Here is a 19,548-nt window from a genome sequence, read left to right as displayed (position 1 = left end):
TTGAGACCATGTTTGTCGCCTTCAATAACGTGCTATTCGTATAATAAATTATTGAAGTAGTACTCACTCCTGTATGTCACTTTTTGAACAGCTACGCATGTTACCCGTATCAATTTATTTAAATTGAAGATAGCTGAAGTAGTAAATACAATAAATAAGGTCAAATAACGAGCTGCCCCTAACTATGTTCAGATTATCAATGAAAAAACAAGAGCCGCTACAAACAGTCTGTTTACCTTGCCGCCTTCTCATAATACATACAGCCATAGACCTGTACAACGTAAAGGAGCCAACGTGTGTCATGAAGTTCCAAACGAAGTAATGGATACCAATGACATTTTGGCATCGTTAAAACATCTTTCCCTCATTACTACGAAACTATTGGAATGAAGAAGCGTGTAAATAAATTTACAAAAAAGAAAGGAACCAGCTTGTTTTTCTTTTTGATGCCCTGTCAGTGCTTTGGACATTCTTTGGACTTTGGACTCTCTGCTTTGGTCGAATATGCCACAAAGTTATATACTGAAGCTTGCCAATTTTCTTGCGTGTTACTGAAGTGTTTTGTGATTGAGCCCATTCACGAAAAAGTCGGCCAATATTATAGTACTTGTTTAGCGTGCGGACGCATCACTAGCCTTGAAGGCTATGGGTGGGACCAACTGCGTGTGTACTGGATTTTAGAACTAATAATAAAAAGTATCCGGTTAAAAAAAAGTCCTCCGCAAGCTTTTAAAACTTCGATGTTCAACACCAGATGGCGACTGCTGCGCATGAAAATGGCAGTCGTGCAGTTCAAGCAATCCTGGCTATTTTAACAATGTTATTAGCTTTTAAACGTGAATACGGCAACATGTAAAATTTCTCTATTAACAAGTACATGTAGAAAAGCCCAGTCAGAGATACACTTGCTAAATAATAACAAGAGTTGAGGTTTAAGCATGCAAATTTGAGAATAGCTTGAAGGTTCACCTGGCCAAGTAAGTGACACCATTTAGGAGACCAGCCTCGGACAGCATCGGTATCTTCATCGCTCAGGTCTCTCCTCAAATCCACGTATTAATCTTTCGCCTTTTACTAAAGATTACCGTGGGGAGGGACACTCCAATGAGCCTATAGGCCAATTTTTGAGAGGCCTTGCCCGTTTGGGCAGGGCCTACCATTGCAATCAAAAGAAAGACTTACGTTGTTGATTGACGCAGATATCGATGAGCAAGCGTATCTTGTGTTATCGCAGTGGCCGACCGAGCGTAGGTACCCTTCATGTGCCTCATCCCGCAAGAATAGCGTTATTGTCAGAAAAGTGTAACGTGCACCTGCGCGCGCCGTTGTCGATGCACAGATCCGCAACAGCGTGGCGTATAGACGTAAACTGTTCAAAAGAACAATAATAATTTCGGAGAAAACGTTTTAAACAGAAGCAACTCGCGACCCGATACCTCAACTACTCAGAAGATCACATCCTGTGGCATATTAAGCTGCGCAGACTGGCCCTTGCGGTGAGTTGATTGCAGACTATTCATCCGTTATTGTTCCTATTGAGAAACACTGAATTCGGTACAGAGTAATATACTGAGTAAGATAGACTACGTCCGGCTGCGTGAAATATTAGAACGAACAGATATCATTACGGCATATGATAAACACGTTGATACCGAGTACAGGAAATTTCTAGATATACTTAAATGTGCCGTTGAACGGCGGTCTTTGCCGACCCATAAAGATACAGCTACCCAAAGTGTCCTTGGATGAATACTGAAATATTAACTTTGTAAACAGATAAGGATAAATGGTACCACAAATGGTTACAGTTCAGATCAAACGAATATTACATTACTCAATTTAAACGCTATCTAAAACTATCTATGTTTCCTATGAGGAAAAGCAAAAAAACAATGTGATTCATCTCTCATGAAGCAGGCACATGTAAATAAAAAAAAAACAATGGGACACGCTAAACTACAGAATGGGCGTAGGATCGAACATCTCTACTCTCTATGAAACAGTTGACGAAGGTACAGTTGAATCATTTGGTACCTATTTTGCCTCCGTAGGGCCTATGGTACATGCACAAGTACATGCTGATGTTCTTTCAGTGAAAATGGCAGAGCGTGACAACAACACTTTTGCATTGCCTCACATAGAAATTGAAGAATTAGTTACAACAGTAAAAATCCCTTCAGTCGCTAAGGCGGCAGAACCAGATGCACTACCTGTTAGGCTGATAAAAAACAACTTTTATATGTTGGGAATCCATCTACTGCATATCTTAAATCATACGTTGGAAAATGAAGTGTATCCTGATGAACTGCAGGTGAAGACGGTCATACCTATCTTTAAGAGTGGTGAGCGATCCGACATAGAAAAATACAGGCTGATACCGCTGCTAAATGCAATCAATAGTTTTTGTAAAGACACTTTGTAAGCGTATACAGCATTTTTAAAAGAAATGTAACATCATCTATCCTAACCAGCATGGCTTCAGGCCCCAAAGATCAACGTCTTCCGCAATTCCTGTTCTAACACAACTCATAAATACTGCACTGCATAATAAACCAGCTATAGTAATTTACTTAGATGTATCCAAAGCTTTCGATGCGGTACATCAGACAATACTGCAACAGAAATTGGAAACTTAGGGTCTGAAATGAAAGATTTGTAATCTAAAAAAACGTTCTTTTTCAAATAGGAAACAATATGTTGCTGTAAACAATCTAACCTCTCTACCACAAAACACTATTTTCTGTGTTCTGCACGGTTCCTTGCTGGGCCTCTGTTTCTTTACAATAACGATCTTCCGTCAGGTCTGAAGGATTCTGAAGCTATTATGTATATCGATGACACAGCATTACTTTTCACAGGCGATAACTTAGAGGAACTGAATTGTAAATTTAATGAAGAACTTAGCGAAGTATCACAATGGTACATAAGTAATGAGCTGACTCTTTATAACCAGAAAATAAAGTACACCGTGCTTCACTCGCGAATAATATAAATTATCACCACGTTGCATCAATGATTACCAAAACAAGAATGTCCTCAGCGTGTCGCAATGGAAGTAATATCTTGGTGCTGTGTTTGAGTCTGATATGCACTGGAAGCAACAAATTATTAATGTCTGCTCTAAATTAACTCATGGCTGTCATGTATTACAAAGGGCTAGAGAGTGCTTTGGACTTTCGATTTCACGCGTTCTGTATTTCTCATTTGCGCCCAGCGATTTATGCTATTGCCTGTAAACGAGGGGCGAGACATACAAAACATATTGAGACCATGTTTGTCGCCTTCAATAACGTGCTATTCGTATAATAAATTATTGAAGTAGTACTCACTCCTGTATGTCACTTTTTGAACAGCTACGCATGTTACCCGTATCAATTTATTTAAATTGAAGATAGCTGAAGTAGTAAATACAATAAATAAGGTCAAATAACGAGCTGCCCCTAACTATGTTCAGATTATCAATGAAAAAACAAGAGCCGCTACAAACAGTCTGTTTACCTTGCCGCCTTCTCATAATACATACAGCCATAGACCTGTACAACGTAAAGGAGCCAACGTGTGTCATGAAGTTCCAAACGAAGTAATGGATACCAATGACATTTTGGCATCGTTAAAACATCTTTCCCTCATTACTACGAAACTATTGGAATGAAGAAGCGTGTAAATAAATTTACAAAAAAGAAAGGAACCAGCTTGTTTTTCTTTTTGATGCCCTGTCAGTGCTTTGGACATTCTTTGGACTTTGGACTCTCTGCTTTGGTCGAATATGCCACAAAGTTATATACTGAAGCTTGCCAATTTTCTTGCGTGTTACTGAAGTGTTTTGTGATTGAGCCCATTCACGAAAAAGTCGGCCAATATTATAGTACTTGTTTAGCGTGCGGACGCATCACTAGCCTTGAAGGCTATGGGTGGGACCAACTGCGTGTGTACTGGATTTTAGAACTAATAATAAAAAGTATCCGGTTAAAAAAAAAGTCCTCCGCAAGCTTTTAAAACTTCGATGTTCAACACCAGATGGCGACTGCTGCGCATGAAAATGGCAGTCGTGCAGTTCAAGCAATCCTGGCTATTTTAACAATGTTATTAGCTTTTAAACGTGAATACGGCAACATGTAAAATTTCTCTATTAACAAGTACATGTAGAAAAGCCCAGTCAGAGATACACTTGCTAAATAATAACAAGAGTTGAGGTTTAAGCATGCAAATTTGAGAATAGCTTGAAGGTTCACCTGGCCAAGTAAGTGACACCATTTAGGAGACCAGCCTCGGACAGCATCGGTATCTTCATCGCTCAGGTCTCTCCTCAAATCCACGTATTAATCTTTCGCCTTTTACTAAAGATTACCGTGGGGAGGGACACTCCAATGAGCCTATAGGCCAATTTTTGAGAGGCCTTGCCCGTTTGGGCAGGGCCTACCATTGCAATCAAAAGAAAGACTTACGTTGTTGATTGACGCAGATATCGATGAGCAAGCGTATCTTGTGTTATCGCAGTGGCCGACCGAGCGTAGGTACCCTTCATGTGCCTCATCCCGCAAGAATAGCGTTATTGTCAGAAAAGTGTAACGTGCACCTGCGCGCGCCGTTGTCGATGCACAGATCCGCAACAGCGTGGCGTATAGACGTAAACTGTTCAAAAGAACAATAATAATTTCGGAGAAAACGTTTTAAACAGAAGCAACTCGCGACCCGATACCTCAACTACTCAGAAGATCACATCCTGTGGCATATTAAGCTGCGCAGACTGGCCCTTGCGGTGAGTTGATTGCAGACTATTCATCCGTTATTGTTCCTATTGAGAAACACTGAATTCGGTACAGAGTAATATACTGAGTAAGATAGACTACGTCCGGCTGCGTGAAATATTAGAACGAACAGATATCATTACGGCATATGATAAACACGTTGATACCGAGTACAGGAAATTTCTAGATATACTTAAATGTGCCGTTGAACGGCGGTCTTTGCCGACCCATAAAGATACAGCTACCCAAAGTGTCCTTGGATGAATACTGAAATATTAACTTTGTAAACAGATAAGGATAAATGGTACCACAAATGGTTACAGTTCAGATCAAACGAATATTACATTACTCAATTTAAACGCTATCTAAAACTATCTATGTTTCCTATGAGGAAAAGCAAAAAAACAATGTGATTCATCTCTCATGAAGCAGGCACATGTAAATAAAAAAAAAACAATGGGACACGCTAAACTACAGAATGGGCGTAGGATCGAACATCTCTACTCTCTATGAAACAGTTGACGAAGGTACAGTTGAATCATTTGGTACCTATTTTGCCTCCGTAGGGCCTATGGTACATGCACAAGTACATGCTGATGTTCTTTCAGTGAAAATGGCAGAGCGTGACAACAACACTTTTGCATTGCCTCACATAGAAATTGAAGAATTAGTTACAACAGTAAAAATCCCTTCAGTCGCTAAGGCGGCAGAACCAGATGCACTACCTGTTAGGCTGATAAAAAACAACTTTTATATGTTGGGAATCCATCTACTGCATATCTTAAATCATACGTTGGAAAATGAAGTGTATCCTGATGAACTGCAGGTGAAGACGGTCATACCTATCTTTAAGAGTGGTGAGCGATCCGACATAGAAAAATACAGGCTGATACCGCTGCTAAATGCAATCAATAGTTTTTGTAAAGACACTTTGTAAGCGTATACAGCATTTTTAAAAGAAATGTAACATCATCTATCCTAACCAGCATGGCTTCAGGCCCCAAAGATCAACGTCTTCCGCAATTCCTGTTCTAACACAACTCATAAATACTGCACTGCATAATAAACCAGCTATAGTAATTTACTTAGATGTATCCAAAGCTTTCGATGCGGTACATCAGACAATACTGCAACAGAAATTGGAAACTTAGGGTCTGAAATGAAAGATTTGTAATCTAAAAAAACGTTCTTTTTCAAATAGGAAACAATATGTTGCTGTAAACAATCTAACCTCTCTACCACAAAACACTATTTTCTGTGTTCTGCACGGTTCCTTGCTGGGCCTCTGTTTCTTTACAATAACGATCCTCCGTCAGGTCTGAAGGATTCTGAAGCTATTATGTATATCGATGACACAGCATTACTTTTCACAGGCGATAACTTAGAGGAACTGAATTGTAAATTTAATGAAGAACTTAGCGAAGTATCACAATGGTACATAAGTAATGAGCTGACTCTTTATAACCAGAAAATAAAGTACACCGTGTTTCACTCGCGAATAATATAAATTATCACCACGTTGCATCAATGATTACCAAAACAAGAATGTCCTCAGCGTGTCGCAATGCAAGTAATATCTTGGTGCTGTGTTTGAGTCTGATATGCACTGGAAGCAACAAATTATTAATGTCTGCTCCAAATTAACTCATGGCTGTCATGTATTACAAAGGGCTAGAGAGTGCTTTGGACTTTCGATTTCACGCGTTCTGTATTTCTCATTTGCGCCCAGCGATTTATGCTATTGCCTGTAAACGAGGGGCGAGACATACAAAACATATTGAGACCATGTTTGTCGCCTTCAATAACGTGCTATTCGTATAATAAATTATTGAAGAAGTACTCACTCCTGTATGTCACTTTTTGAACAGCTACGCATGTTACCCGTATCAATTTATTTAAATTGAAGATAGCTGAAGTAGTAAATACAATAAATAAGGTCAAATAACGAGCTGCCCCTAACTATGTTCAGATTATCAATGAAAAAACAAGAGCCGCTACAAACAGTCTGTTTACCTTGCCGCCTTCTCATAATACATACAGCCATAGACCTGTACAACGTAAAGGAGCCAACGTGTGTCATGAAGTTCCAAACGAAGTAATGGATACCAATGACATTTTGGCATCGTTAAAACATCTTTCCCTCATTACTACGAAACTATTGGAATGAAGAAGCGTGTAAATAAATTTACAAAAAAGAAAGGAACCAGCTTGTTTTTCTTTTTGATGCCCTGTCAGTGCTCTGGACATTCTTTGGACTTTGGACTCTCTGCTTTGGTCGAATATGCCACAAAGTTATATACTGAAGCTTGCCAATTTTCTTGCGTGTTACTGAAGTGTTTTGTGATTGAGCCCATTCACGAAAAAGTCGGCCAATATTATAGTACTTGTTTAGCGTGCGGACGCATCACTAGCCTTGAAGGCTATGGGTGGGACCAACTGCGTGTGTACTGGATTTTAGAACTAATAATAAAAAGTATCCGGTTAAAAAAAAAGTCCTCCGCAAGCTTTTAAAACTTCGATGTTCAACACCAGATGGCGACTGCTGCGCATGAAAATGGCAGTCGTGCAGTTCAAGCAATCCTGGCTATTTTAACAATGTTATTAGCTTTTAAACGTGAATACGGCAACATGTAAAATTTCTCTATTAACAAGTACATGTAGAAAAGCCCAGTCAGAGATACACTTGCTAAATAATAACAAGAGTTGAGGTTTAAGCATGCAAATTTGAGAATAGCTTGAAGGTTCACCTGGCCAAGTAAGTGACACCATTTAGGAGACCAGCCTCGGACAGCATCGGTATCTTCATCGCTCAGGTCTCTCCTCAAATCCACGTATTAATCTTTCGCCTTTTACTAAAGATTACCGTGGGGAGGGACACTCCAATGAGCCTATAGGCCAATTTTTGAGAGGCCTTGCCCGTTTGGGCAGGGCCTACCATTGCAATCAAAAGAAAGACTTACGTTGTTGATTGACGCAGATATCGATGAGCAAGCGTATCTTGTGTTATCGCAGTGGCCGACCGAGCGTAGGTACCCTTCATGTGCCTCATCCCGCAAGAATAGCGTTATTGTCAGAAAAGTGTAACGTGCACCTGCGCGCGCCGTTGTCGATGCACAGATCCGCAACAGCGTGGCGTATAGACGTAAACTGTTCAAAAGAACAATAATAATTTCGGAGAAAACGTTTTAAACAGAAGCAACTCGCGACCCGATACCTCAACTACTCAGAAGATCACATCCTGTGGCATATTAAGCTGCGCAGACTGGCCCTTGCGGTGAGTTGATTGCAGACTATTCATCCGTTATTGTTCCTATTGAGAAACACTGAATTCGGTACAGAGTAATATACTGAGTAAGATAGACTACGTCCGGCTGCGTGAAATATTAGAACGAACAGATATCATTACGGCATATGATAAACACGTTGATACCGAGTACAGGAAATTTCTAGATATACTTAAATGTGCCGTTGAACGGCGGTCTTTGCCGACCCATAAAGATACAGCTACCCAAAGTGTCCTTGGATGAATACTGAAATATTAACTTTGTAAACAGATAAGGATAAATGGTACCACAAATGGTTACAGTTCAGATCAAACGAATATTACATTACTCAATTTAAACGCTATCTAAAACTATCTATGTTTCCTATGAGGAAAAGCAAAAAAACAATGTGATTCATCTCTCATGAAGCAGGCACATGTAAATAAAAAAAAAACAATGGGACACGCTAAACTACAGAATGGGCGTAGGATCGAACATCTCTACTCTCTATGAAACAGTTGACGAAGGTACAGTTGAATCATTTGGTACCTATTTTGCCTCCGTAGGGCCTATGGTACATGCACAAGTACATGCTGATGTTCTTTCAGTGAAAATGGCAGAGCGTGACAACAACACTTTTGCATTGCCTCACATAGAAATTGAAGAATTAGTTACAACAGTAAAAATCCCTTCAGTCGCTAAGGCGGCAGAACCAGATGCACTACCTGTTAGGCTGATAAAAAACAACTTTTATATGTTGGGAATCCATCTACTGCATATCTTAAATCATACGTTGGAAAATGAAGTGTATCCTGATGAACTGCAGGTGAAGACGGTCATACCTATCTTTAAGAGTGGTGAGCGATCCGACATAGAAAAATACAGGCTGATACCGCTGCTAAATGCAATCAATAGTTTTTGTAAAGACACTTTGTAAGCGTATACAGCATTTTTAAAAGAAATGTAACATCATCTATCCTAACCAGCATGGCTTCAGGCCCCAAAGATCAACGTCTTCCGCAATTCCTGTTCTAACACAACTCATAAATACTGCACTGCATAATAAACCAGCTATAGTAATTTACTTAGATGTATCCAAAGCTTTCGATGCGGTACATCAGACAATACTGCAACAGAAATTGGAAACTTAGGGTCTGAAATGAAAGATTTGTAATCTAAAAAAACGTTCTTTTTCAAATAGGAAACAATATGTTGCTGTAAACAATCTAACCTCTCTACCACAAAACACTATTTTCTGTGTTCTGCACGGTTCCTTGCTGGGCCTCTGTTTCTTTACAATAACGATCCTCCGTCAGGTCTGAAGGATTCTGAAGCTATTATGTATATCGATGACACAGCATTACTTTTCACAGGCGATAACTTAGAGGAACTGAATTGTAAATTTAATGAAGAACTTAGCGAAGTATCACAATGGTACATAAGTAATGAGCTGACTCTTTATAACCAGAAAATAAAGTACACCGTGTTTCACTCGCGAATAATATAAATTATCACCACGTTGCATCAATGATTACCAAAACAAGAATGTCCTCAGCGTGTCGCAATGCAAGTAATATCTTGGTGCTGTGTTTGAGTCTGATATGCACTGGAAGCAACAAATTATTAATGTCTGCTCCAAATTAACTCATGGCTGTCATGTATTACAAAGGGCTAGAGAGTGCTTTGGACTTTCGATTTCACGCGTTCTGTATTTCTCATTTGCGCCCAGCGATTTATGCTATTGCCTGTAAACGAGGGGCGAGACATACAAAACATATTGAGACCATGTTTGTCGCCTTCAATAACGTGCTATTCGTATAATAAATTATTGAAGAAGTACTCACTCCTGTATGTCACTTTTTGAACAGCTACGCATGTTACCCGTATCAATTTATTTAAATTGAAGATAGCTGAAGTAGTAAATACAATAAATAAGGTCAAATAACGAGCTGCCCCTAACTATGTTCAGATTATCAATGAAAAAACAAGAGCCGCTACAAACAGTCTGTTTACCTTGCCGCCTTCTCATAATACATACAGCCATAGACCTGTACAACGTAAAGGAGCCAACGTGTGTCATGAAGTTCCAAACGAAGTAATGGATACCAATGACATTTTGGCATCGTTAAAACATCTTTCCCTCATTACTACGAAACTATTGGAATGAAGAAGCGTGTAAATAAATTTACAAAAAAGAAAGGAACCAGCTTGTTTTTCTTTTTGATGCCCTGTCAGTGCTCTGGACATTCTTTGGACTTTGGACTCTCTGCTTTGGTCGAATATGCCACAAAGTTATATACTGAAGCTTGCCAATTTTCTTGCGTGTTACTGAAGTGTTTTGTGATTGAGCCCATTCACGAAAAAGTCGGCCAATATTATAGTACTTGTTTAGCGTGCGGACGCATCACTAGCCTTGAAGGCTATGGGTGGGACCAACTGCGTGTGTACTGGATTTTAGAACTAATAATAAAAAGTATCCGGTTAAAAAAAAAGTCCTCCGCAAGCTTTTAAAACTTCGATGTTCAACACCAGATGGCGACTGCTGCGCATGAAAATGGCAGTCGTGCAGTTCAAGCAATCCTGGCTATTTTAACAATGTTATTAGCTTTTAAACGTGAATACGGCAACATGTAAAATTTCTCTATTAACAAGTACATGTAGAAAAGCCCAGTCAGAGATACACTTGCTAAATAATAACAAGAGTTGAGGTTTAAGCATGCAAATTTGAGAATAGCTTGAAGGTTCACCTGGCCAAGTAAGTGACACCATTTAGGAGACCAGCCTCGGACAGCATCGGTATCTTCATCGCTCAGGTCTCTCCTCAAATCCACGTATTAATCTTTCGCCTTTTACTAAAGATTACCGTGGGGAGGGACACTCCAATGAGCCTATAGGCCAATTTTTGAGAGGCCTTGCCCGTTTGGGCAGGGCCTACCATTGCAATCAAAAGAAAGACTTACGTTGTTGATTGACGCAGATATCGATGAGCAAGCGTATCTTGTGTTATCGCAGTGGCCGACCGAGCGTAGGTACCCTTCATGTGCCTCATCCCGCAAGAATAGCGTTATTGTCAGAAAAGTGTAACGTGCACCTGCGCGCGCCGTTGTCGATGCACAGATCCGCAACAGCGTGGCGTATAGACGTAAACTGTTCAAAAGAACAATAATAATTTCGGAGAAAACGTTTTAAACAGAAGCAACTCGCGACCCGATACCTCAACTACTCAGAAGATCACATCCTGTGGCATATTAAGCTGCGCAGACTGGCCCTTGCGGTGAGTTGATTGCAGACTATTCATCCGTTATTGTTCCTATTGAGAAACACTGAATTCGGTACAGAGTAATATACTGAGTAAGATAGACTACGTCCGGCTGCGTGAAATATTAGAACGAACAGATATCATTACGGCATATGATAAACACGTTGATACCGAGTACAGGAAATTTCTAGATATACTTAAATGTGCCGTTGAACGGCGGTCTTTGCCGACCCATAAAGATACAGCTACCCAAAGTGTCCTTGGATGAATACTGAAATATTAACTTTGTAAACAGATAAGGATAAATGGTACCACAAATGGTTACAGTTCAGATCAAACGAATATTACATTACTCAATTTAAACGCTATCTAAAACTATCTATGTTTCCTATGAGGAAAAGCAAAAAAACAATGTGATTCATCTCTCATGAAGCAGGCACATGTAAATAAAAAAAAACAATGGGACACGCTAAACTACAGAATGGGCGTAGGATCGAACATCTCTACTTTCTATGAAACAGTTGACGAAGGTACAGTTGAATCATTTGGTACCTATTTTGCCTCCGTAGGGCCTATGGTACATGCACAAGTACATGCTGATGTTCTTTCAGTGAAAATGGCAGAGCGTGACAACAACACTTTTGCATTGCCTCACATAGAAATTGAAGAATTAGTTACAACAGTAAAAATCCCTTCAGTCGCTAAGGCGGCAGAACCAGATGCACTACCTGTTAGGCTGATAAAAAACAACTTTTATATGTTGGGAATCCATCTACTGCATATCTTAAATCATACGTTGGAAAATGAAGTGTATCCTGATGAACTGCAGGTGAAGACGGTCATACCTATCTTTAAGAGTGGTGAGCGATCCGACATAGAAAAATACAGGCTGATACCGCTGCTAAATGCAATCAATAGTTTTTGTAAAGACACTTTGTAAGCGTATACAGCATTTTTAAAAGAAATGTAACATCATCTATCCTAACCAGCATGGCTTCAGGCCCCAAAGATCAACGTCTTCCGCAATTCCTGTTCTAACACAACTCATAAATACTGCACTGCATAATAAACCAGCTATAGTAATTTACTTAGATGTATCCAAAGCTTTCGATGCGGTACATCAGACAATACTGCAACAGAAATTGGAAACTTAGGGTCTGAAATGAAAGATTTGTAATCTAAAAAAACGTTCTTTTTCAAATAGGAAACAATATGTTGCTGTAAACAATCTAACCTCTCTACCACAAAACACTATTTTCTGTGTTCTGCACGGTTCCTTGCTGGGCCTCTGTTTCTTTACAATAACGATCTTCCGTCAGGTCTGAAGGATTCTGAAGCTATTATGTATATCGATGACACAGCATTACTTTTCACAGGCGATAACTTAGAGGAACTGAATTGTAAATTTAATGAAGAACTTAGCGAAGTATCACAATGGTACATAAGTAATGAGCTGACTCTTTATAACCAGAAAATAAAGTACACCGTGTTTCACTCGCGAATAATATAAATTATCACCACGTTGCATCAATGATTACCAAAACAAGAATGTCCTCAGCGTGTCGCAATGCAAGTAATATCTTGGTGTTGTGTTTGAGTCTGATATGCACTGGAAGCAACAAATTATTAATGTCTGCTCCAAATTAACTCATGGCTGTCATGTATTACAAAGGGCTAGAGAGTGCTTTGGACTTTCGATTTCACGCGTTCTGTATTTCTCATTTGCGCCCAGCGATTTATGCTATTGCCTGTAAACGAGGGGCGAGACATACAAAACATATTGAGACCATGTTTGTCGCCTTCAATAACGTGCTATTCGTATAATAAATTATTGAAGAAGTACTCACTCCTGTATGTCACTTTTTGAACAGCTACGCATGTTACCCGTATCAATTTATTTAAATTGAAGATAGCTGAAGTAGTAAATACAATAAATAAGGTCAAATAACGAGCTGCCCCTAACTATGTTCAGATTATCAATGAAAAAACAAGAGCCGCTACAAACAGTCTGTTTACCTTGCCGCCTTCTCATAATACATACAGCCATAGACCTGTACAACGTAAAGGAGCCAACGTGTGTCATGAAGTTCCAAACGAAGTAATGGATACCAATGACATTTTGGCATCGTTAAAACATCTTTCCCTCATTACTACGAAACTATTGGAATGAAGAAGCGTGTAAATAAATTTACAAAAAAGAAAGGAACCAGCTTGTTTTTCTTTTTGATGCCCTGTCAGTGCTTTGGACATTCTTTGGACTTTGGACTCTCTGCTTTGGTCGAATATGCCACAAAGTTATATACTGAAGCTTGCCAATTTTCTTGCGTGTTACTGAAGTGTTTTGTGATTGAGCCCATTCACGAAAAAGTCGGCCAATATTATAGTACTTGTTTAGCGTGCGGACGCATCACTAGCCTTGAAGGCTATGGGTGGGACCAACTGCGTGTGTACTGGATTTTAGAACTAATAATAAAAAGTATCCGGTTAAAAAAAAAGTCCTCCGCAAGCTTTTAAAACTTCGATGTTCAACACCAGATGGCGACTGCTGCGCATGAAAATGGCAGTCGTGCAGTTCAAGCAATCCTGGCTATTTTAACAATGTTATTAGCTTTTAAACGTGAATACGCAACATGTAAAATTTCTCTATTAACAAGTACATGTAGAAAAGCCCAGTCAGAGATACACTTGCTAAATAATAACAAGAGTTGAGGTTTAAGCATGCAAATTTGAGAATAGCTTGAAGGTTCACCTGGCCAAGTAAGTGACACCATTTAGGAGACCAGCCTCGGACAGCATCGGTATCTTCATCGCTCAGGTCTCTCCTCAAATCCACGTATTAATCTTTCGCCTTTTACTAAAGATTACCGTGGGGAGGGACACTCCAATGAGCCTATAGGCCAATTTTTGAGAGGCCTTGCCCGTTTGGGCAGGGCCTACCATTGCAATCAAAAGAAAGACTTACGTTGTTGATTGACGCAGATATCGATGAGCAAGCGTATGTTGTGTTATCGCAGTGGCCGACCGAGCGTAGGTACCCTTCATGTGCCTCATCCCGCAAGAATAGCGTTATTGTCAGAAAAGTGTAACGTGCACCTGCGCGCGCCGTTGTCGATGCACAGATCCGCAACAGCGTGGCGTATAGACGTAAACTGTTCAAAAGAACAATAATAATTTCGGAGAAAACGTTTTAAACAGAAGCAACTCGCGACCCGATACCTCAACTACTCAGAAGATCACATCCTGTGGCATATTAAGCTGCGCAGACTGGCCCTTGCGGTGAGTTGATTGCAGACTATTCATCCGTTATTGTTCCTATTGAGAAACACTGAATTCGGTACAGAGTAATATACTGAGTAAGATAGACTACGTCCGGCTGCGTGAAATATTAGAACGAACAGATATCATTACGGCATATGATAAACACGTTGATACCGAGTACAGGAAATTTCTAGATATACTTAAATGTGCCGTTGAACGGCGGCCTTTGCCGACCCATAAAGATACAGCTACCCAAAGTGTCCTTGGATGAATACTGAAATATTAACTTTGTAAACAGATAAGGATAAATGGTACCACAAATGGTTACAGTTCAGATCAAACGAATATTACATTACTCAATTTAAACGCTATCTAAAACTATCTATGTTTCCTATGAGGAAAAGCAAAAAAACAATGTGATTCATCTCTCATGAAGCAGGCACATGTAAATAAAAAAAAAACAATGGGACACGCCAAACTACAGAATGGGCGTAGGATCGAACATCTCTACTCTCTATGAAACAGTTGACGAAGGTACAGTTGAATCATTTGGTACCTATTTTGCCTCCGTAGGGCCTATGGTACATGCACAAGTACATGCTGATGTTCTTTCAGTGAAAATGGCAGAGCGTGACAACAACACTTTTGCATTGCCTCACATAGAAATTGAAGAATTAGTTACAACAGTAAAAATCCCTTCAGTCGCTAAGGCGGCAGAACCAGATGCACTACCTGTTAGGCTGATAAAAAACAACTTTTATATGTTGGGAATCCATCTACTGCATATCTTAAATCATACGTTGGAAAATGAAGTGTATCCTGATGAACTGCAGGTGAAGACGGTCATACCTATCTTTAAGAGTGGTGAGCGATCCGACATAGAAAAATACAGGCTGATACCGCTGCTAAATGCAATCAATAGTTTTTGTAAAGACACTTTGTAAGCGTATACAGCATTTTTAAAAGAAATGTAACATCATCTATCCTAACCAGCATGGCTTCAGGCCCCAAAGATCAACGTCTTCCGCAATTCCTGTTCTAACACAACTCATAAATACTGCACTGCATAATAAACCAGCTATAGTAATTTACTTAGATGTATCCAAAGCTTTCGATGCGGTACATCAGACAATACTGCAACAGAAATTGGAAACTTAGGGTCTGAAATGAAAGATTTGTAATCTAAAAAAACGTTCTTTTTCAAATAGGAAACAATATGTTGCTGTAAACAATCTAACCTCTCTACCACAAAACACTATTTTCTGTGTTCTGCACGGTTCCTTGCTGGGCCTCTGTTTCTTTACAATAACGATCTTCCGTCAGGTCTGAAGGATTCTGAAGCTATTATGTATATCGATGACACAGCATTACTTTTCACAGGCGATAACTTAGAGGAACTGAATTGTAAATTTAATGAAGAACTTAGCGAAGTATCACAATGGTACATAAGTAATGAGCTGACTCTTTATAACCAGAAAATAAAGTACACCGTGCTTCACTCGCGAATAATATAAATTATCACCACGTTGCATCAATGATTACCAAAACAAGAATGTCCTCAGCGTGTCGCAATGCAAGTAATATCTTGGTGCTGTGTTTGAGTCTGATATGCACTGGAAGCAACAAATTATTAATGTCTGCTCCAAATTAACTCATGGCTGTCATGTATTACAAAGGGCTAGAGAGTGCTTTGGACTTTCGATTTCACGCGTTCTGTATTTCTCATTTGCGCCCAGCGATTTATGCTATTGCCTGTAAACGAGGGGCGAGACATACAAAACATATTGAGACCATGTTTGTCGCCTTCAATAACGTGCTATTCGTATAATAAATTATTGAAGAAGTACTCACTCCTGTATGTCACTTTTTGAACAGCTACGCATGTTACCCGTATCAATTTATTTAAATTGAAGATAGCTGAAGTAGTAAATACAATAAATAAGGTCAAATAACGAGCTGCCCCTAACTATGTTCAGATTATCAATGAAAAAACAACAGCCGCTACAAACAGTCTGTTTACCTTGCCGCCTTTGTACAACGTAAAGGAGCCAACGTGTGTCATGAAGTTCCAAACGAAGTAATGGATACCAATGACATTTTGGCATCGTTAAAACATCTTTCCCTCATTACTACGAAACTATTGGAATGAAGAAGCGTGTAAATAAATTTACAAAAAAGAAAGGAACCAGCTTGTTTTTCTTTTTGATGCCCTGTCAGTGCTTTGGACATTCTTTGGACTTTGGACTCTCTGCTTTGGTCGAATATGCCACAAAGTTATATGCTGAAGCTTGCCAATTTTCTTGCGTGTTACTGAAGTGTTTTGTGATTGAGCCCATTCACGAAAAAGTCGGCCAATATTATAGTACTTGTTTAGCGTGCGGACGCATCACTAGCCTTGAAGGCTATGGGTGGGACCAACTGCGTGTGTACTGGATTTTAGAACTAATAATAAAAAGTATCCGGTTAAAAAAAAGTCCTCCGCAAGCTTTTAAAACTTCGATGTTCAACACCAGATGGCGACTGCTGCGCATGAAAATGGCAGTCGTGCAGTTCAAGCAATCCTGGCTATTTTAACAATGTTATTAGCTTTTAAACGTGAATACGGCAACATGTAAAATTTCTCTATTAACAAGTACATGTAGAAAAGCCCAGTCAGAGATACACTTGCTAAATAATAACAAGAGTTGAGGTTTAAGCATGCAAATTTGAGAATAGCTTGAAGGTTCACCTGGCCAAGTAAGTGACACCATTTAGGAGACCAGCCTCGGACAGCATCGGTATCTTCATCGCTCAGGTCTCTCCTCAAATCCACGTATTAATCTTTCGCCTTTTACTAAAGATTACCGTGGGGAGGGACACTCCAATGAGCCTATAGGCCAATTTTTGAGAGGCCTTGCCCGTTTGGGCAGGGCCTACCATTGCAATCAAAAGAAAGACTTACGTTGTTGATTGACGCAGATATCGATGAGCAAGCGTATCTTGTGTTATCGCAGTGGCCGACCGAGCGTAAGTACCCTTCATGTGCCTCATCCCGCAAGAATAGCGTTATTGTCAGAAAAGTGTAACGTGCGCCTGCGCGCGCCGTTGTCGATTCACAGATCCGCAACAGCGTGGCGTATAGACGTAAACTGTTCAAAAGGACAATAATAATTTCGGAGAAAACGTTTTAAACAGAAGCAACTCGCGACCCGATACCTCAACTACTCAGAAGATCACATCCTGTGGCATATTAAGCTGCGCAGACTGGCCCTTGCGGTGAGTTGATTGCAGACTATTCATCCATTATTGTTCCTATTGAGAAACACTGAATTCGGTACAGAGTAATGTACTGAGTAAGATAGACTACGTCCGGCTGCGTGAAATATTAGAACGAACAGATATCATTACGGCATATGATAAACACGTTGATACCGAGTACAGGAAATTTCTAAATATACTTAAATGTGCCGTTGAACGGCGGTCTTTGCCGACCCATAAACATACAGCTACCCAAAGTGTCCTTGGATGAATAGTGAAATATTAACTTTGTAAACAGATAAGGATAAATGGTACCACAAATGGTTACAGTTCAGATCAAACGAATATTACATTACTCAATTTGAACGCTATCTAAAACTATCTATGTTTCCTATGAGGAAAAGCAAAAAAACAATGTGATTCATCTCTCATGAAGCAGGCGCATGTAAATAAAAAAGAAACATTGGGACACGCTAAATTACAGAATGGGCGTAGGATCGAACATCTCTACTTTCTATGAAACAGTTGACGAAGGTACAGTTGAATCATTTGGTACCTATTTTGCCTCCGTAGGGCCTATGGTACATGCACAAGTACATGCTGATGTTCTTTCAGTGAAAATGGCAGAGCGTGACAACAACACTTTTGCATTGCCTCACATAGAAATTGAAGAATTAGTTACAACAGTAAAAATCCCTTCAGTCGCTAAGGCGGCAGAACCAGATGCACTACCTGTTAGGCTGATAAAAAACAACTTTTATATGTTGGGAATCCATCTACTGCATATCTTAAATCATACGTTGGAAAATGAAGTGTATACTGATGAACTGCAGGTGAAGACGGTCATACCTATCTTTAAGAGTGGTGAGCGATCCGACATAGAAAAATACAGGCTGATACCGCTGCTAAATGCAATCAATAGTTTTTGTAAAGACACTTTGTAAGCGTATACAGCATTTTTAAAAGAAATGTAACATCATCTATCCTAACCAGCATGGCTTCAGGCCCCAAAGATCAACGTCTTCCGCAATTCCTGTTCTAACACAACTCATAAATACTGCACTGCATAATAAACCAGCTATAGTAATTTACTTAGATGTATCCAAAGCTTTCGATGCGGTACATCAGACAATACTGCAACAGAAATTGGAAACTTAGGGTCTGAAATGAAAGATTTGTAATCTAAAAAAACGTTCTTTTTCAAATAGGAAACAATATGTTGCTGTAAACAATCTAACCTCTCTACCACAAAACACTATTTTCTGTGTTCTGCACGGTTCCTTGCTGGGCCTCTGTTTCTTTACAATAACGATCTTCCGTCAGGTCTGAAGGATTCTGAAGCTATTATGTATATCGATGACACAGCATTACTTTTCACAGGCGATAACTTAGAGGAACTGAATTGTAAATTTAATGAAGAACTTAGCGAAGTATCACAATGGTACATAAGTAATGAGCTGACTCTTTATAACCAGAAAATAAAGTACACCGTGCTTCACTCGCGAATAATATAAATTATCACCACGTTGCATCAATGATTACCAAAACAAGAATGTCCTCAGCGTGTCGCAATGCAAGTAATATCTTGGTGCTGTGTTTGAGTCTGATATGCACTGGAAGCAACAAATTATTAATGTCTGCTCCAAATTAACTCATGGCTGTCATGTATTACAAAGGGCTAGAGAGTGCTTTGGACTTTCGATTTCACGCGTTCTGTATTTCTCATTTGCGCCCAGCGATTTATGCTATTGCCTGTAAACGAGGGGCGAGACATACAAAACAT

General features: G+C 39.6%; 6 non-coding genes across 6 annotated transcripts; all 6 read left to right on the top strand.

The window, feature by feature from the left end:
* The first annotated feature begins 1,027 nt into the window (after nt 1-1,027).
* Nucleotides 1,028-1,153, top strand: LOC142576887 (U5 spliceosomal RNA). The gene has a single exon (XR_012827006.1). It is a non-coding gene; the product is annotated as a U5 spliceosomal RNA (small nuclear RNA).
* A 3,137-nt stretch (nt 1,154-4,290) lies between these two features.
* LOC142576886 (U5 spliceosomal RNA) lies at nt 4,291-4,416 on the top strand. Its single transcript, XR_012827005.1, has one exon. It is a non-coding gene; the product is annotated as a U5 spliceosomal RNA (small nuclear RNA).
* A 3,137-nt stretch (nt 4,417-7,553) lies between these two features.
* Nucleotides 7,554-7,679, top strand: LOC142576885 (U5 spliceosomal RNA). The gene has a single exon (XR_012827004.1). It is a non-coding gene; the product is annotated as a U5 spliceosomal RNA (small nuclear RNA).
* A 3,137-nt stretch (nt 7,680-10,816) lies between these two features.
* Nucleotides 10,817-10,942, top strand: LOC142576884 (U5 spliceosomal RNA). The gene has a single exon (XR_012827003.1). It is a non-coding gene; the product is annotated as a U5 spliceosomal RNA (small nuclear RNA).
* Nucleotides 10,943-14,077: 3,135 nt separating this feature from the next.
* LOC142576883 (U5 spliceosomal RNA) lies at nt 14,078-14,203 on the top strand. Its single transcript, XR_012827002.1, has one exon. It is a non-coding gene; the product is annotated as a U5 spliceosomal RNA (small nuclear RNA).
* A 3,111-nt stretch (nt 14,204-17,314) lies between these two features.
* On the top strand, nt 17,315-17,440 carry LOC142576882 (U5 spliceosomal RNA). Its single transcript, XR_012827001.1, has one exon. It is a non-coding gene; the product is annotated as a U5 spliceosomal RNA (small nuclear RNA).
* The last annotated feature ends 2,108 nt before the right edge of the window (nt 17,441-19,548 follow it).

This window comes from Dermacentor variabilis, chromosome 3, assembly GCF_050947875.1.
Source record: "Dermacentor variabilis isolate Ectoservices chromosome 3, ASM5094787v1, whole genome shotgun sequence".
Taxonomy (NCBI): domain Eukaryota; kingdom Metazoa; phylum Arthropoda; class Arachnida; order Ixodida; family Ixodidae; genus Dermacentor; species Dermacentor variabilis.
The sequence above is the reverse complement of the archived record's forward strand: the minus strand, read 5'-3'. Positions and strand labels throughout refer to the sequence as shown.